This window comes from Heteronotia binoei, chromosome 21 (genome assembly GCF_032191835.1).
Source record: "Heteronotia binoei isolate CCM8104 ecotype False Entrance Well chromosome 21, APGP_CSIRO_Hbin_v1, whole genome shotgun sequence".
NCBI lineage: Eukaryota > Metazoa > Chordata > Lepidosauria > Squamata > Gekkonidae > Heteronotia > Heteronotia binoei.
This window is the reverse complement of record NC_083243.1, coordinates 169,801,181-169,817,208: the sequence shown is the minus strand read 5'-3', so window position 1 is coordinate 169,817,208 and position 16,028 is coordinate 169,801,181.

Here is a 16,028-nt window from a genome sequence, read left to right as displayed (position 1 = left end):
GTAACTGGTCCAAAGTCACCATTTATGGCTGAGTGAGGACTCAAGCAGCCTGCTAACAGGCACATACCCAACTAATATGGCTACTCTCTTCCCCACTTCAAGTCACTCTCTTGATTTAAAAAACTAACCATTTTCTTATTTTGGGGGGGCTCGTGTTCTTCTTCTTTGGCGCTTGTTTTAAAATGGCAAACACAGTTTATTTCACAGCTAATCTAATTCCTCCCTCTTCAACTACTAAATACTCATTTATGTATATAAAGGTTGTACTGTCACTGCCACATCTGACTGGTAGCAATGCAAGGGAAGTTGCTATTGCTGCTATATCTGAAAAAATATCCTTCCCTGCTCTCTGTCATTCAGGCTGGAGGGTATGTGGTATGAGGCTAGAGGGTCTTGTGGTATGAGAAACTGCTGCACATGCCATGCACAATCATCCACCATTCTACTCTGAAAACAAGTTTGTCCTGTCCATTTCATTTCTGAGGGCAGTAAATCCTGAGGCTTAACTGGCCAGAACATTCTCTTCTAAGGGATGCTTCTAAGGGCTTTAAAGTGCTGTTACTTCGTTCTGTTGCTTCAGATCAATATAGCTACCCACCTTGATATTACTTCAATCAGGTTTGGGATGCAAATGTAATATCCACATTAGTCAGGTTAATGCTCATTTGCATCTCCTCTTCTGTATTTATCTGTACAGGCAATAACAATCAGACCTTAAGAGAAACAGTAAAAGGGAGTCTCTTTGCCCTCACTCAGGATTAAGAGGGTAGTTTTTTTTTTTACCCCAGACTTTAAGGTGGTATGAAAGAGGGATCCCTGGTCATACATATTTTGCTTCCAGTAAACAGGTCCTGCAGAGTATTGATTCAAAAAGATGTGCAAGTCCATTTGACTGGAAGCAATATTGGGATAAAAGAAATGTGTGTGTGTGTGTGTGTGTTTACAGGAAGCTTTCCTGAAACCCTTTTGAATTACCTTCAGAACAATAGTCCGTCTCCAGTCCCAGATCGTCCCCCATTGCTTGACTCAAGGGTAGAAGTCTTGTTGTGAACATGTGTTAAGAAGAAAGGAAACAGCAATGCTGTGTAGCTCATATATATATTTCAATAAATATTATAGAGGTTACAGGGAGGAAAATACAGAGGAGAAGTGGTGACAGATACAAATCCTGCTGCATGGAATATTTTATGTTTGCTTGAAGCATTCTATTACTTTAGGCTTAACATGGCAACAACAGTCTATAACTGACCATGACTGCAAAAGGCTCTTACCTCGTGATGGGGGAGGGTTTCCACACCTTTACAATATTGTGGCTACTGCTCCTGCTTTTAAAATCTTCTGGCTGGCATTTTGGCCCTAACAGGGAAAGAGTGAAAGCTAAAGTTCGTCAGACTTCTTATCGGAGAGTTGGACAAATGCCACTGTTCAAGGAAAAGCTGGCTGCCCTCTGTCAGCCCCATCTGAGCTTTCCATCCAGAGCAGCAGTGGATCCTTGGGTGGATCTGTGTTGCTTACTGAAAACTGGGACAATAGGCAGAGTTTTTTCGCTCCTAGTCTTCCTCTTCCTCTGTGAAACTTCAGTGGAATAAAAGATCAGCTCTTCATTCATTGCTGCTATCTCTTTCTCCAGCCAGCAAGGGTAATATTTAGCTTCCTTCAAGGAGACAAGAATTATTCCCAACAGGGATGAGATATTGCTGCTTTAGGAGCTGCTTACTCTCTTTTCAAATGTCAGTTGTGAAAGTTTTTTGTAATTAGAGATTTCAATACAGAAAATTAATTGTAAACTTCCAGTCCTAAACAGTGTCCTTCCTCTATATGGGAACCATGTAACTATCTCAAATGAGGGAACAACATTTCCTCTCAGTTTTAACTATTAAAAAAGCTATTTTCTGAGGATCATGCCAGAGCACAATCTTTATTAACCTCACTAACCTTCATTAACCTCAAGGCAAGGTTCAAAGATTTAACACACATGAGGATAGCTGTCAAGTATTCTGTTGATTATCTCCAGAAGCAGATTTGTCAAAATTAGTATCCCACCTCAGGAGGATTTTCCCCATGTTGATAATTATTTGATTGTCCTACATGGAGTGATGTTGGCTTTTTCAGAACAGGCATTCTGAGATTTCAGATTTGCTCATGGACCCTGTCTTGCTCTTTGGATAGCAGTCTGGCATGCTGGTCAGAAGTACCTTCTATCAACAGCATCTGTTTCACCAGCTCTGTTGTTCCACACTGAACCATATTTCTGTAACTTCAGAGTTGGATCACTGCAACATCCTCTGCATGGGGCTGCCCTTGAAGACAACCTGGAAACTACAATGGTCCAGAATGCAGAAGATGACCCATTTATCTTACACCAGCTGGGGGATGTATGGAAGGAGTTGAGGCAACTGATATTACCAACTGCAGAATTGGAGTTTGTTTTTAAATTGTTATATTGCTTTTAGATTGTAAATTGTTTTATTATATGTATTTGATTTTAATCTTGTATTATTGATTGTTGTTACTTGCCCAGAGCCCAATTGGGAACGGGCAGGCTAATAAATTGAAAATAATAAATAAATAATAAGCCTGACTATTGTTAGGACTGGCCATTGGAACCATATATGTTACCCATTCTGAACCAGTGAAATTGACTACCAGTCTGTTTCTAAGTTCAGTTTAAGGTGCTAGTTATGGCCTTTAAAGCCCTTCACAACCTGGGACACGCAGATTTGAAGGACCATCTCCTTCCATATTTCCCTGTGTGCCAACTGCAGTCTTCATGGCCCATCAGGCATAGACCAGACACTATCCCTTCACTCAGGGCCTTTTTTGTAGCAAAAGCCCAGCAGGAACTCATTTGCATATTAGGCCACACCCCCTGACATCACCATTGTTTTGAAAAGAGATTTTTAGCAGAAAAAGCCTAGCAAGACTTATTTGCATATCAGTCCACACACCCCTGACACCTAGCTAGCCGGAACTGCATTCCTGTGCATTCCTGCTCAAAAAAAGCCCTGCCTTCACTTATCTATTACAACAAGTCGCCTCTAAGAGGCCACTTCTCTTATCTTAGCTAGCCAGCATGGGCATACACCCACTATGCTGTGGCCAGCACCTTAATGGACAGTTACATCAGACATTTTAATTTTGGGGGGCAAAGCATGCTCTTAATCATTATATTTATTATTATAGGGGTATTAATTAATTTTTCAGGGGCTCTCTTTCATCAGCATATTAGAGACCCAAGTCTCTGATAAATCTAAAATATCCTGATAGACCTTTACCACCACCCCTTACCTTTCATTTTCCTCCAGTACCAATATTTAGCCTCTGCTGTGTTATCTTGCCATTGCATTTATTTTAGATTATGCTGCTTGACTTTGAATTGTATCTTCCAATGCTTTAAGAACCTTCAGTAAATATATTTAGGAAGCTAGAAAAACAGAATAATAGAGTTGGAAAGGACCCCTGCACAATGCAGGAAAAGTACCTCCTCCTGCCCTCCTTCTCATGATCTAAGTTTACAGTATCAGCATTGCTGTCAAATGGCCATCTAACCTCTGTTTGAAAACCTCCAAGAAGGAGAGCCCACCACCTCACAAGGAAGCCTGTTCCTCCGAGGAACCACTGTAACTGTCAGGAAGTTCTTCCTAATGTTTAGCCAAAATCTCTTTTGATTTAATTTCAACTTATTGGTTCTGGTCCAAAATTAGCTTTATTGTTTTTATGTACTTTGAACCCTCACTGGAACTATACTGTTTTTAAACCTTTTCCTTTATAATAAAGCTTATTTAGCTTAATGGTGTCTCCTGACTGGTCCTAACCCAGGGTAATCTTGGTTTTGTTATCAAAGGAGGGTATTGTTCCAGAGTCTCAGGCTGGAGACAGGGGGACAATCCTCTCAGAAAAAGGCAGGATAATTTTTACATCCTGGTAGATCCTGGAGCAGGATGGCCAAACTTGCTTAAGGCAAGAGCCACACAGAATAAACAGATGTTTGAGAGCCACAAGGAAAGAAGGAAGGAAGGCAAATAGATGGGGGAGGGAAAAGGGAAGGAGAGGTCTAAAGAAAGCAACTTTAACTTCAAATGCATTCTCTAAACTGCCAGCTGACTTGGCTTAGAGAAGTGATTTAAAGAGCCTTCTCTAAGCTGGCCAACAAGGCACTGGGGGTTTTGAGAGCCACACAATATTTGTGAAAGAGCCACATGTGGCTCCCGAGCCACAGTTTGACCACCCCTGTCCTGGAGAATACCTTATGGAAAACTATGCAGCATAATTCTGGCCCTGCCCTCCCCTGGATATCCCAGTCTTGTCAGATCTTGGAAGCTAAGCAGACCTGATCCTGGCAAGTATTTGGATGGGAGAGCTCCAGAGAATACCATGGTTGGGAGAGAGAGACAGGTTATCAAGCCAATTCTCTGAATGTACTCCCTGCCAAAAGGAATCACTGGAGGTTGCCATGACTTCCAGGCACAGGCGTGAATGCACACACACACACACAAATAAATGCAAAAAAATATATATTTTTGAAAGAAAACTATGAAGCATCCATGCAGTTTGTATCCAGGGAAGAGATTAACAGAAATATACTGGAGAACTATGCCATACTGAAATGTAGCAAAAAAAAAGGTCTTTATAAAAAGAAAGTTTATTAAAAAGAAAAGAAGAGTGATTGGACTTTAAAAAAGGGCAAAACAAAATACATGAAAAAGGCATACAATCTCACAGCACACAGACAGACTTCTAAATAAAGAAGAAACTAGATTTATACCCTGTAGGGTTGCCAAGTCCAATTTAAGAAATATCTGGGGACTTTGGGGGTGGAGCCAGGAGACTTTGGGGGTGGAGCCAGGAGACATTAGGGATGGAGCCAAGATCAAAGCTGTGACAAGCATAATTGAACTCCAAAGGGAGTTCTGGCCATCACATTTAAAGCAACCGCACACCTTTTCAATGCCTTCCTTCCATAGGAAATAATGAAGGATAGGGGCACCTTCTTTTGGGGCTCATAGAATTGGACCCCCTGGTCCAATCGTTTTGAAACTTGGGGGATATTTTGGGGAGAGGCACTAGATGCTGTGCTGAAAATTTGGTGCCTCTACCTTAAGAAACAGCCCCCCCCCCAGAGCCCCAGATAACCGCGGATCAATTCTGCATTATTTTCTATGGGAATAAATCTCCCTAGGGAATAATAGAGTTCCCAGCAGACATTTTCCTCCCCTCCCCCCGCTTTCTGACGACCCTGAAGTGGGGGGAGGGCCTCCAAACCGGGGGATCCCCTGCCCCCACCTGGGGATTGGCAACCCTAATACCCTGCCGTTCACTACCCAGAGGAGTCTCAGAGTGGCTTACAATTTCCTTTCCTTTCCCCTCCCCACAACAGACACCCTTTGAGGTAGGTGGGGATGAAGATGAAGAAGATGATATTGGATTTATATCCTGCCTTCCACTCCGAAGAGTCTCAGAGCAGCTCACAATCTCCTTTACCTTCCTCCCCCACAACAGACACCCTGTGAGGTGGGTGGGGCTGGAGAGGGCTCTCACAGCAGCTGCCCTTTCAAGGGCAACCTCTGCCAGAGCTAGAGTTGCTAATCCCCAGGTGGGCAGGGGATCCCCCGGTTTGGAGACCCTCCCCCCGCTTCAGGGTCCTCAGAAAGCGGGGTGGGGGTGGGGGGAGGGGAGGGAAATGTCTGCTGGGAACTCTATTATTCCCTATGGAGATTTATTCCCATAGAAAATCATGGAGAATTGATCCGTGAGTATCTGGGGCTCTGGGGGGGCTGTTTTTTGGGGGTAGAGGCACCAAATTTTCAGTATAGCATCTAGTGCCTCTCCCCAAAATACCCCCCAAGTTTCAAAAAGATTGGACCAGGGGGTCCAATTCTATGTGCCCCCCCAAAAGGTACCCCTATCCTTCATTATTTTCTGTGGAAGGAAGGCATTGAAAAGGTGTGCCGTCCCTTTCAATGTGAAGGCCAGAACTCCCTTTGGAGTTCAATTATGCTTGTCACAGCCTTGATCTTGGCTCCACCCCAATGTCTCCTGGCTCCACCCCCAAAGTCCCCAGATATTTCTTGAATTGGTCTTGGCAACCCTAGCCAGAGCTATGGCTGACCCATGGCCATGCTAGCAGGTGCAAGTGGAGGAGTGGGGAATCAAACCCAGTTCTCCCAGATAAGAGTCCGCACACTTAACCATTACACTAAACTGGCTCTCCTGGCCCTGCCCTACCTCTGACAGAAACTGCTCTTGAAAGGAACACCTCTGCGAGAACTTGTGACTGATTCAAAGTCATATCTGCAGGTGCATGTGGAGGAATGGAGAATCAAACCACACGCACTAAACCACTACACTAAACTGGCTCTACAATAGCAGTAAAGTCAGTCTAATTTAACTAACCTCACTTTAGCTAGGATGTAGTAGATTCCTCAAAGCATTCATAGAGTTCTTTGCAGTAACAAGATGTTGTAGGAGTCTTTAACCCTTACCCAGCGCCTCCTGTGGAACCCAGTTTCATGCAGTTCCATTAAATATTAGGGAAAATCTCAAATGCCTAGATATTTATAGTCAATCATGGAATCTAGCCCAAGCCAGCCCTCTCTGTAACAGTGACTAGCTGATCCTATGCAAATTTCCATCTCTGATGTCAGAGGTTACCAATATCCATAACTAAAATGATAGTCCCTCCTGCATAGTAGCCATTAAAGACTCTTAATTACCATGACAAACAGTGGGTCCTGTCCACACTGCTTTGTCCTTTGTAAAAAAATAATTTTGGCAAGATGACCCAGTGTGGAATGGGAACGTATGGGTTATTATAATGTAAACCTCAGGGGTCCAAGATCCCAGACACTAGGTGGCATTCTTGAGCTGTAGTAAAGTTTTAAGGTTTCAATGAAAATGTGCAGGCATAAAAAGAATATCAAAAAAGTTATGGCAAATAAACTCCCAAAAATCCTTTCAGCGCTAGGGATTTCTTATTATTAAGCAGAGTCTTCGTGTGTTTGAATGTGTAAGAATTTCAGACTCAGGGAACATATATGTAGATATACACAAATATACCAACGGCTTTAAAAATTGATACAAGGACTCCAAGGAAAGGACCTTTGTTGAAGCAACACAATCCTTAAATACAGAGTTTTGCTATCTCAAATAGGGTTTCCATTTTTAAAAACATCACATCACTATCCCAGGAAAGTTGCTAATATTAATTAATTTTTCCTTATCACACATTTATTTTCTCAGTCCTGGTGTTAACACTAGGACACCCTTAAGAACGTAAGAGAAGCCATGTTCGATCAGGCCAATGGCCCATCCAATCCAACACTCTGTGTCACACAGTGGCCAGAAGAAACCAGGTGCCATCGGGAGGTCCATCAGTGTGGCCAGGACACTAGAAGCCCTCTCATTGTTGCCCCCCTCCCCCACAAGCACCAAGAATACAGAGCATCACTGCCTCAGGCAGAGTTCCAACAATATACTGTGGCTAATAGCCACTGATGGATATCTGCTCCGTATGTCAAGTTCAGACCTTTATTGGCATAAATGCTCCATATGTGTTGTGTCCTAGGTTCAAATGGAGAACTGTTACTTTTGGAGGGAACTGTTACTTTTGGAGGGAAGCTGAACAAGCCAAGCTTGTACTCCACACCAGGGTTCCAGAGAAGGCCTAAGCGTGCCCAATCAGGGGAAGGATTGAAACATAAGTAGCCAATCAACATCTAGGCTCATACTGTACCCTGATAGGCCCTTAGGCCTCTGTAAATAGCCAATCCATGTACATAGTTAAGGTCCAATCAGAAGGGGGCAAGAATTGTATAAAGGAGCGGGAGGTTTGAATAGAGCTCAGTCTGTGTATGTGTTCCTAAAGTAAAGCTTGCTGAAATCACTCTCCGACTCTGGTCTCTTACTGCGCCGACCCCAGTACTTTACAATATGTCTATCCAATCTCCTCTTGTATCTGCCACCACCTCCCGGGCAGTGAATTCCATGTGTTACTCACCCTTTGGGTGAAGAAGTGCTTCCTTTTATCCATTCTAACCTGACTGCTCAGCAATTTCATTGGGTGTCCACAAGATCTTTTACTGTGAGAAAGGGCAAATAGTACTTCTTTCTCTACCTTCTCTACCCTCCTATGCATAATCTTGTAAACCTCTATCATGTCACCCCTCAGTTGACGTTTCACCAATCAATTCATGATTATTTTATTTTAATAATGACTAATTTAAGTTGGATCAGGATCTATATTACTCTTACCTTGGTCTATAGGATAGATTCATTTATTTTTACATTTCTGGAAATTAAAAAAAAATCTGTACCAGCATTAATTAATCAGCAATTAATTGGTTGCATTTCTAAACTTTTTTGAAATTATACTTGGTATATAATACCTGCACAATAATATGTAGATTTTTTAAACTTAAAATATTGTTGCTGAATACTTTAGATTCTGAGAGTTTACAGAATCTCAGTTGTCTTCCGTCAAGTGCCTGTTTGAATCAGGATCATTTTTTCTGGTTTATGGAAAACATGAGGTGGGTGAAGCAGGAGCCTAAATGACAGCAATGAAAGTGATGCTTGGTTCTGCTTCCTGAAGATCTTTTGGAAAAAAATCATACCTTGATAGTGGGAATGATCTGTCTTCAAAAGAATAGTCTTATGGTCACTGTTCATAATTTGCTTTGGTGCTACTTCCCAGCAGTGTTCCTTTTAAGCTGAGTTAGCATGAACTAGCTCAAAGATTTTTAGCCTCCAGCTCACATATTTTTGTCTCAGCTCAGGAAGGATGACCCCAGAGCACACTAATTTATGCAGCAGCTCACAACTTTGATGCCAGTAGTTCACAAAGTGGAATTTTTGCTTATAAGATTCTGCAGCTTAGAGGGAACATTTCTTCCCAGTTTGTGGGGAGGGAGGCACAGTACTGGGATCTTCACCCATTTATAGAAATAACTAAGTACAGAGTACTAACTATGACCATCTTATTATTTATTTTTTTTATTTTATTCCATTTATATCCCTCCCTCCTTACAAGTGTGGGTCCCATCATAAAACCATACAATAAAAACCTTTAAATAATTAAAATCCATTTTGAGTAATCAGAATACCACCATTAAATGTAACCAGTGCCTCAACAGATGCCCACCCAATTGGGCCAAAGTGGTCACTTGGACCTGGAGTCACTGGAGGGGGGGACAGATATAAAATGAACACCTGTTGCTTCAACTAAAGGTTTGGCGGAAGAGCTCTGTCTTACAGGCCCTTCTGAACTGTAGTAAGTCCTGCAAGGCCTTGATCTGTAATGGAAGCTCATTCCAGCAGGTGGGGGTCAGGGCCAAAAAGGCTCCGGCCCTAGTTGGGGTAAGATGGACAGGGGCCAGGAACCACCAGGAAATGTTAGTTTGTGGATCATAGAGTCCTACAGGCTCACATGGGGAGAGGCAGTCCTAGAGGTATGCTGCCCCTGGCCATATAGGGCTTTAAAGGTAAGCACCAACACTTTAAAATGTATCTGGTACTCCGGGGATGGCCAAAGGTAGCTCTCCAGATGTTTTTTGCCTACAACTCCCATCAGCCCCAGCCAGCATGGCCAATGGCTGGGGCTGATGGGAGTTGTAGGCAAAAAAACATCTGGAGAGCTACCGTTGGCCACCCCTGTGGTACTCAGTGAGCAGCCACAGTGTAATTTTGGGAAGTTGAACATTTGTATCAATAGTTTAAAGCTGCAAATTACAAGAGATTTAGTGTCCTTGCCTCAGCATACCTTGGAGTCCTTGGGTGTTTTTACACTGACAGTTTGTGACTCTCTATCACCGCATTGGAAACTCACCTTTTACATTACCTAATGTTCTCATAACTGTTTTGCATCATTGCTGCCCGAAGCATCTACATTTGTTTCAGTGAGATGAGTTCTGGCACTGCTGCTGCAGCGTTTTTCTCGAAACTAGTTTTGATCCAGTCATTTTTCTACAGGCGTTTCAAATTTGTATTGTAGAAGTTTACTCCTCCAAAAGCCACAAGGTGCAGTAATTTGCATGAGAACTGACAGCGTTGAAATTTTTACATATCATTGCTTGCCTCATCTTGTAATTTAAATGTGTATTGTTTTTGCAGTGTTGACATGATTTCCAAGCAATCATGTACATTCAACTAAGCACTGGTATTCTGGCTGCCCTCTGATCAGAGACACCCCCCCCCCCCTCCATTTCAAACGGTTTCAGCAGGCAATATAAAAGTTTGGCTACACAAAATGAGCAGAGCAAATCCACCAATGTAAAAGGAAAATAATTAAAGCGGAATGGTGGCAGGCGATTTGAAGACTCTAAAACTCTGGATCAAACTGAATGTAAAATATTGTCAAGGCGTCTTCCAACCTCACAAGAGGAATGAGAGATTGAGATAATGTTTGCTTTGAATGGGGCTGTTTGCAGTCAAAGTTAGCAAAACAGTAGCAAACAAAAGTTGCTAATTAGAACTAGCAGAGCTAACAAAGAAAATTACAGAATTAAATGAGAAAAAATAAATATTAACTGGCAGAAGATTTCAGCAGGAGTTTATTTCGACACCATCTGAGATTCCACTATACTAGAGGTAGTTTTCTTATAGAGCCAACATTAAAACTCTTTGTCAGCAAAGTTATTGCCCATTTACTGTATGGATTTGAGATATGGCGATGGAAAGAGTCAACTGTCAGCAATTTGGACATAATTCAAAATATTTTTATGAGACGTATTTTAGCCCTACCAAAAGGGACACTTGTGGCCTTGTTACTAGTGGCCTTGTTACAGGCAAAACTCAGCCTTCCTTCTGTCAGGGCACATGCCCAAATAGCAATCCTTAAATTATGGGGGAGAAACTAGCAAGTAAACCCTGGTTCTCTTAATAAACTTAGTTTTCAGTTGCTGCAAAGCAAGGATAAGACTCACTTAGTTTTCTTTAATGATACATCATTCCAGATGATCTTATTCACCCTCTGGAAATACTGTCAAGTTTAGGAGAATGGATATAGAGGGAGGATGCCCACATTGATAACTCTTTAATCAGTCAATCAAAGTTTGCCCCATAGTATAAAATCATTAAAAAGATCACTTTGGAGCATCTTATTTAACAGAAATTTCAGCCTACGATCTCAGAGTGATACCCTCATCACTACACTTACAGGCTATGTCCACTGAGAAGCTTGCTGGATGCCTCTGGATCAATGTATATATATCTGCGGAAGACTTCCGCAAAGAAGACCTCTGGATCAATGTATATATATCTGCGGAAGTTCAGTAGAGGACCTTTCCCATTGTGTTTTGTTCTCTATATCTGGACTTGGAGCCTAGGAAAAAAATTCTTACCGATATTTTATCTAGTGCTAATTCCATGTCTGACTGCAAGATCAGCCTTAGACTGTCTGGCACCCTAGGTAAGGCTAACTTCTGGCACCCCCACCCCTGCACTGATAACATCACCGAGTCACATGGAGGGCGCCCAATTCCGTGCCCCCAGAAGGCTGGCACCCTAGGCTATTGCCTAGTTTGCCTAGTGGCAGTGCTGGCCCTGTCTAACTGTGATAAATTAGCTTTTATGCTTTCAGACACTAACCCTTTTATATTCAACAGAATGGCACTTTTTTGCTCTGTCAGCTAAAAAGATCAGAGCAAACTGGTCATTAAGAAAAACATGAGATGACACTCATCGAATGGCTCGTTGGCCCCTCTGGTAGCGGTAGGCCTCTGAGAGCGGAGATGGGTGCTGCAATGGTGAGGGACTATCTTTCAGAACCCAACAAGTCGCACAAAACATTTCCTTTGGACTACTGGGTAACTAAGGAGGGGGTCTGGCTGGCCCTCTCCTCCGTGGCCAACGCGTTCCTCTCACGCCCACCAACGAGCGTGCAGAGCTCTCTCTCTCTCTCTCTTTCTATCTATCTCTCTCTCTGTTTCTCTCTCTCTCTCCCTTTCTCTCTCTTTCTCTCTCTCTCCCTTTCTCTATTTCTCTCTATTTTTCTCTCTCTCTCATTCTCTCTCTCTCGCTCTCTCTTTTGCTCTCTCTCTCTCTCTCTCTTTCACTCTCTCTCTCATTTTCTCTCTCATTTTCTCTCTCTCTTTTTCTCTCTCCCTCTTTCTCTGTCTCTCTTTCGCTTTCTCTCTCTCTTTCTCTGTTTCAGCAGCTGGCCCATCAATCACTCTCCAGGCACCAGTGTCAGCTGTTAACGATCAATCTCCTCCAAGCTCTCCTCCTCCCATCTCAAGAGTTCGAAGCAGGCTCAGAGGAAAGACATGAGGCAAGCTGATGCTTCAGATCTCTCAGCCCTGAGTTCTATCAGAATCACTGCCACCCAGGAAGCAGGCTGGTTGAGAACTCCCATATAGCTCCCACCCAGGACCTGGTAACCTTGTGGAAGCAACAAGTCTATTCTCTGGCTTGCATCCACGCTCCTTCCTGATTCCTGATCCTGACCTGCTTGATTTCCTTGGCACCCTGACCTTTTGGCTTTTAGACATTGACTTCTGATTCTGGTTTGTGATTCTGCATTGGTGACTTGGCTCCTGCTTGACTTCCTGGACTTTGACCTTGGACTGGCTTTGGACTCCTGCCTGCCTGCACCCTGAGAACATGACAGGGGGTATCACTACAAATTCTAGGGAGTAACCATTTGTTACTGTATCTAACACCCTTTGATTGCTTATAGAGAGATGCCCTTGGCTCACAAGGTACTGGAGGCATCCCCCAATCTCTAGATTTCCATGAAAACACAATGTAGTCATTGAGACAAGACTTTTTATTTTGTTTGCTTTAATTGTCTTTATTTGTTGGTTGCCATTTGCCCTTGAAGAACTTGAAGCTGCCAAAGTGAAAGAACTTCTTTGAGGGCTGAAAACTTCTTCTAGGTCCAGGGCCAGCTAGCCCTCTAGGCAAATTAGGCATATTTCTAGGGCACTGGGCAGGGGGGGGGCACCAAAATGGGCTCTCCCCCCCCCGGCACCCAAGACAAATGCCTAATTGCCATGGGGCAGTTAGGCAGCGACGGGCAGGCCACTCCCCACCCCCCGTGTAGGCAGGCCACCTGGCCCCCCTGGCGCGCTCAGACGCCAGCCTCGTGCTTATCAGCTTTGGCCAGCATCGCAATAGACCCTTCTGTTAATATAAAGCAGGAAGAGGCTTCAATCCTCCCTCCCTTCCTGTTCCAGAAGGGAGGAGTGAGAGCGAAGCCTTTTCCTGCTTTATATTAACAGAAGGTATATTGTGATGCTGGCCAAAGCCGGTAAGCACGAGGCTGGCGTCTGAGCGTGCCAGGGAGGGGGAGTGAAGTGTGGCGCTGCATTATAGCACCACAGAAAAAACAGGAGAGGGTCGGCCTGGTGGCATGCGAGCAGTAAGTTTGCCTGGGGTGCCACACGCTTTCAGGCCAGCCCTGTCTAGGTCTAGTCTCCTTTTTTGAAAGAAGCACCTTCTCCTTATTTTCAATAAAATATCTCTCCAAAAAGGCTACCTCGCCCCTTGAATGGTACTGTCTTTTTCCTGGCTGCTACACTGCACATCACTGACCTGGCTGATTGTTACAGAGCATCCAGCAATGCATTTGCCATAAAAACTGTGGCCAGAGCAATTTTATTGTTCATCCTTGAGCTCTATAAGAACACTGGTGTCTGCTGAAGCTGAGCTGAAGCCCATTTATAAGCTGCTCTAGCAAAGAGAGGACTAGCTACGGATGCTCTAGTGGCACACACTGATGCTACAAAATCTTTGTGAGGTGCCTGTTCTGCTCTCCAATCACAGGTGTCCTTTGAGAGACCATCAGCATCCCCAGGAAGCACAGAATTGGAAGTGAAAGAATTGCCTGGATCATCCATTACCTGAAGCTTGAGCCTCTTGGTGGCTTCTGGAATCAATTTAGAGAACACATATTGATTAGCTTTAGATCTAGAAAGAGGTTCCCTTTCTGCCTTTATAATAATATAGAAAGGAAGTTGGCAGGGGAATCCCAGACTGAATAAACGCCAGCTTTGGCATCATTTTGCCTGAACCTACTGATAACTCAGAATCAAGATCCTCCCTTTCCTTGGGAGTCATGGAAAACTCCAAGGTCCTCCTAAGTACTTTAGGCAAAAAATTTAAGTACAGCACTTGAGGAAATAATCTAATTTGAACCGCAGGCACTATTTTCTCCTCTTCCTCAGGCAGTTCCCCTGCTTCCTAATCAGATGACTGAACTGAGGAATCAGGATCACACTCTGGGGTACTAACAATCAGATCTTGATTCAAGGATCTGACATATCTGTTCTTCTTGGGTCTGAGTGGGGAACAAGAAGTACTTTGCTCCCTCCCATCTATAGAAGAGCGTCTCTTGAGTGGTCGCCCCCCATTGCGAGAAGATTCCGCTGCTCTGGCTTATCATTGAATCTCTGAGTTTAAACACTGTAGTAGGCTAGACTAGGCATCTTCTGCCGATAAGTCTGAAACCTGAGTGACAAAACTAAGAGTGGATTGAAATAACTTGGGCATGTCAGTCTTGCTGGCTGCTCCCACCACCGCTAGTTGAGGAACCTAGTCAGAGTAGCCATAGGAATGGTTGGCAGCCTGAAGGCTGAGGGGCATGACTACCTGCAACAACCCAGGTAAGTCTGGGTTGCTTTCTGTCTCCAGAAAATTTAGTCTGAAACTGACTCATCTTGGAATACAAGCATATATTTTCTGCCCAGTCAGATTTCAACATTGAGATTTATGTAAGACTAGTAATAAGGCCTGCTGTGGGGAAAAAAATACAACAGCTCTAGAAAGAGGCTCTGGGTGAGTGCCTCCCCACCCTTGCTGCCTTCCCACCCACTCATGTCAAGGCATTCACTCCCCCCCCCACCCTTGGTGTCTCTCCCCCCCAACTTCCCACTCCCATTCCTCGTTCTAATACCACCACCACCCCAACTACCTCTCCCTTTCAAGTACCCTGCACCCTTGGCATGCTCCTACCCTCCCATCTGTGACATTCAGTCACCCACACCATTGCTGTCTTCCCACCCATCCCCAACTCTTGGCATTCACTCACCGCCCCCCTTGCTGTCTCCCCCTCTCCCCACATAGCTGAAACAAATGCTGGCTTCCCCACCCCTGCGTATGTGTGTCCCTGTGTCTGTGGTGGCTCAAAACTCCGAAAGAGGCTTAGAATGGAGATAAGGAAGAATAGTTATGGGGGGGGGGGCTGATGACAGTCACAAAGACACTGAAGTTCAGCATTCCTTTTGTTTGCAGTGCATTGTTGCCGCCTTTTCCTGTCATATTCATCCTTGTGGCATTTAGCATCAGTGTGAGCTTGTGGCGTGATCTGGAGTTTTTTTGTGTAGCTTGGTTGTGTTATGGTATTCCATACAGTATGCACCTCAAGGAGAATTGATCTGACTTCAGCTTTCCATCCCCTCCCTGCAGCCTCTACCTAGGAAAAGGACAATCCTTCTCCACAGTGGAGACCAAAGCAAGAGGGAAGCAGCCTCAGCAGGTTATAACAACACAGAGTCCACCCTGCAATGCAGTCATTTTCTCCAGGGGAGCTGATCTCTGCCATCTGGAGAGCAGTTGTAATTCTGAGTGATCTCCAGGCCCTCAGCTGGAGATTGGCAATAATGGTTCCCAGGAGGAAATGGCTGGTTTGGAGGGTGGCATTGTACCTGTCTGAGGCCCTCCTCAAACTCCATGCTCTCTAGGCTTCACACCTCAAATCTCCAGGGATTTCTCAACCTGCAGTTGGCAACCCTATCTCCTTCTCAGCCAACCATCCTGAGACGAAGCTGAGGGCTGGAGGCAGAGAGGGAGTGACAAGAAAGAGGCAGGAAAGGTGGGACAGCTCCCTAGCTATTTTGGGGGCCTTTAGAGGCTGCCTGTGCTGGGACGCCATCTGTGTGGGCTGTTGATAGGGCCACAGAGGTCTGTTGCCAGTGGTGGTCATGACACCTTTTGTGAGGCCACAATGGAATAGCACTCCTTTCTGAGCCTGGTTGACAGAGAGGACACAGAGAAGCATCAGAGATGTGTCTCTCTCTGAGGTAAGACTGTTT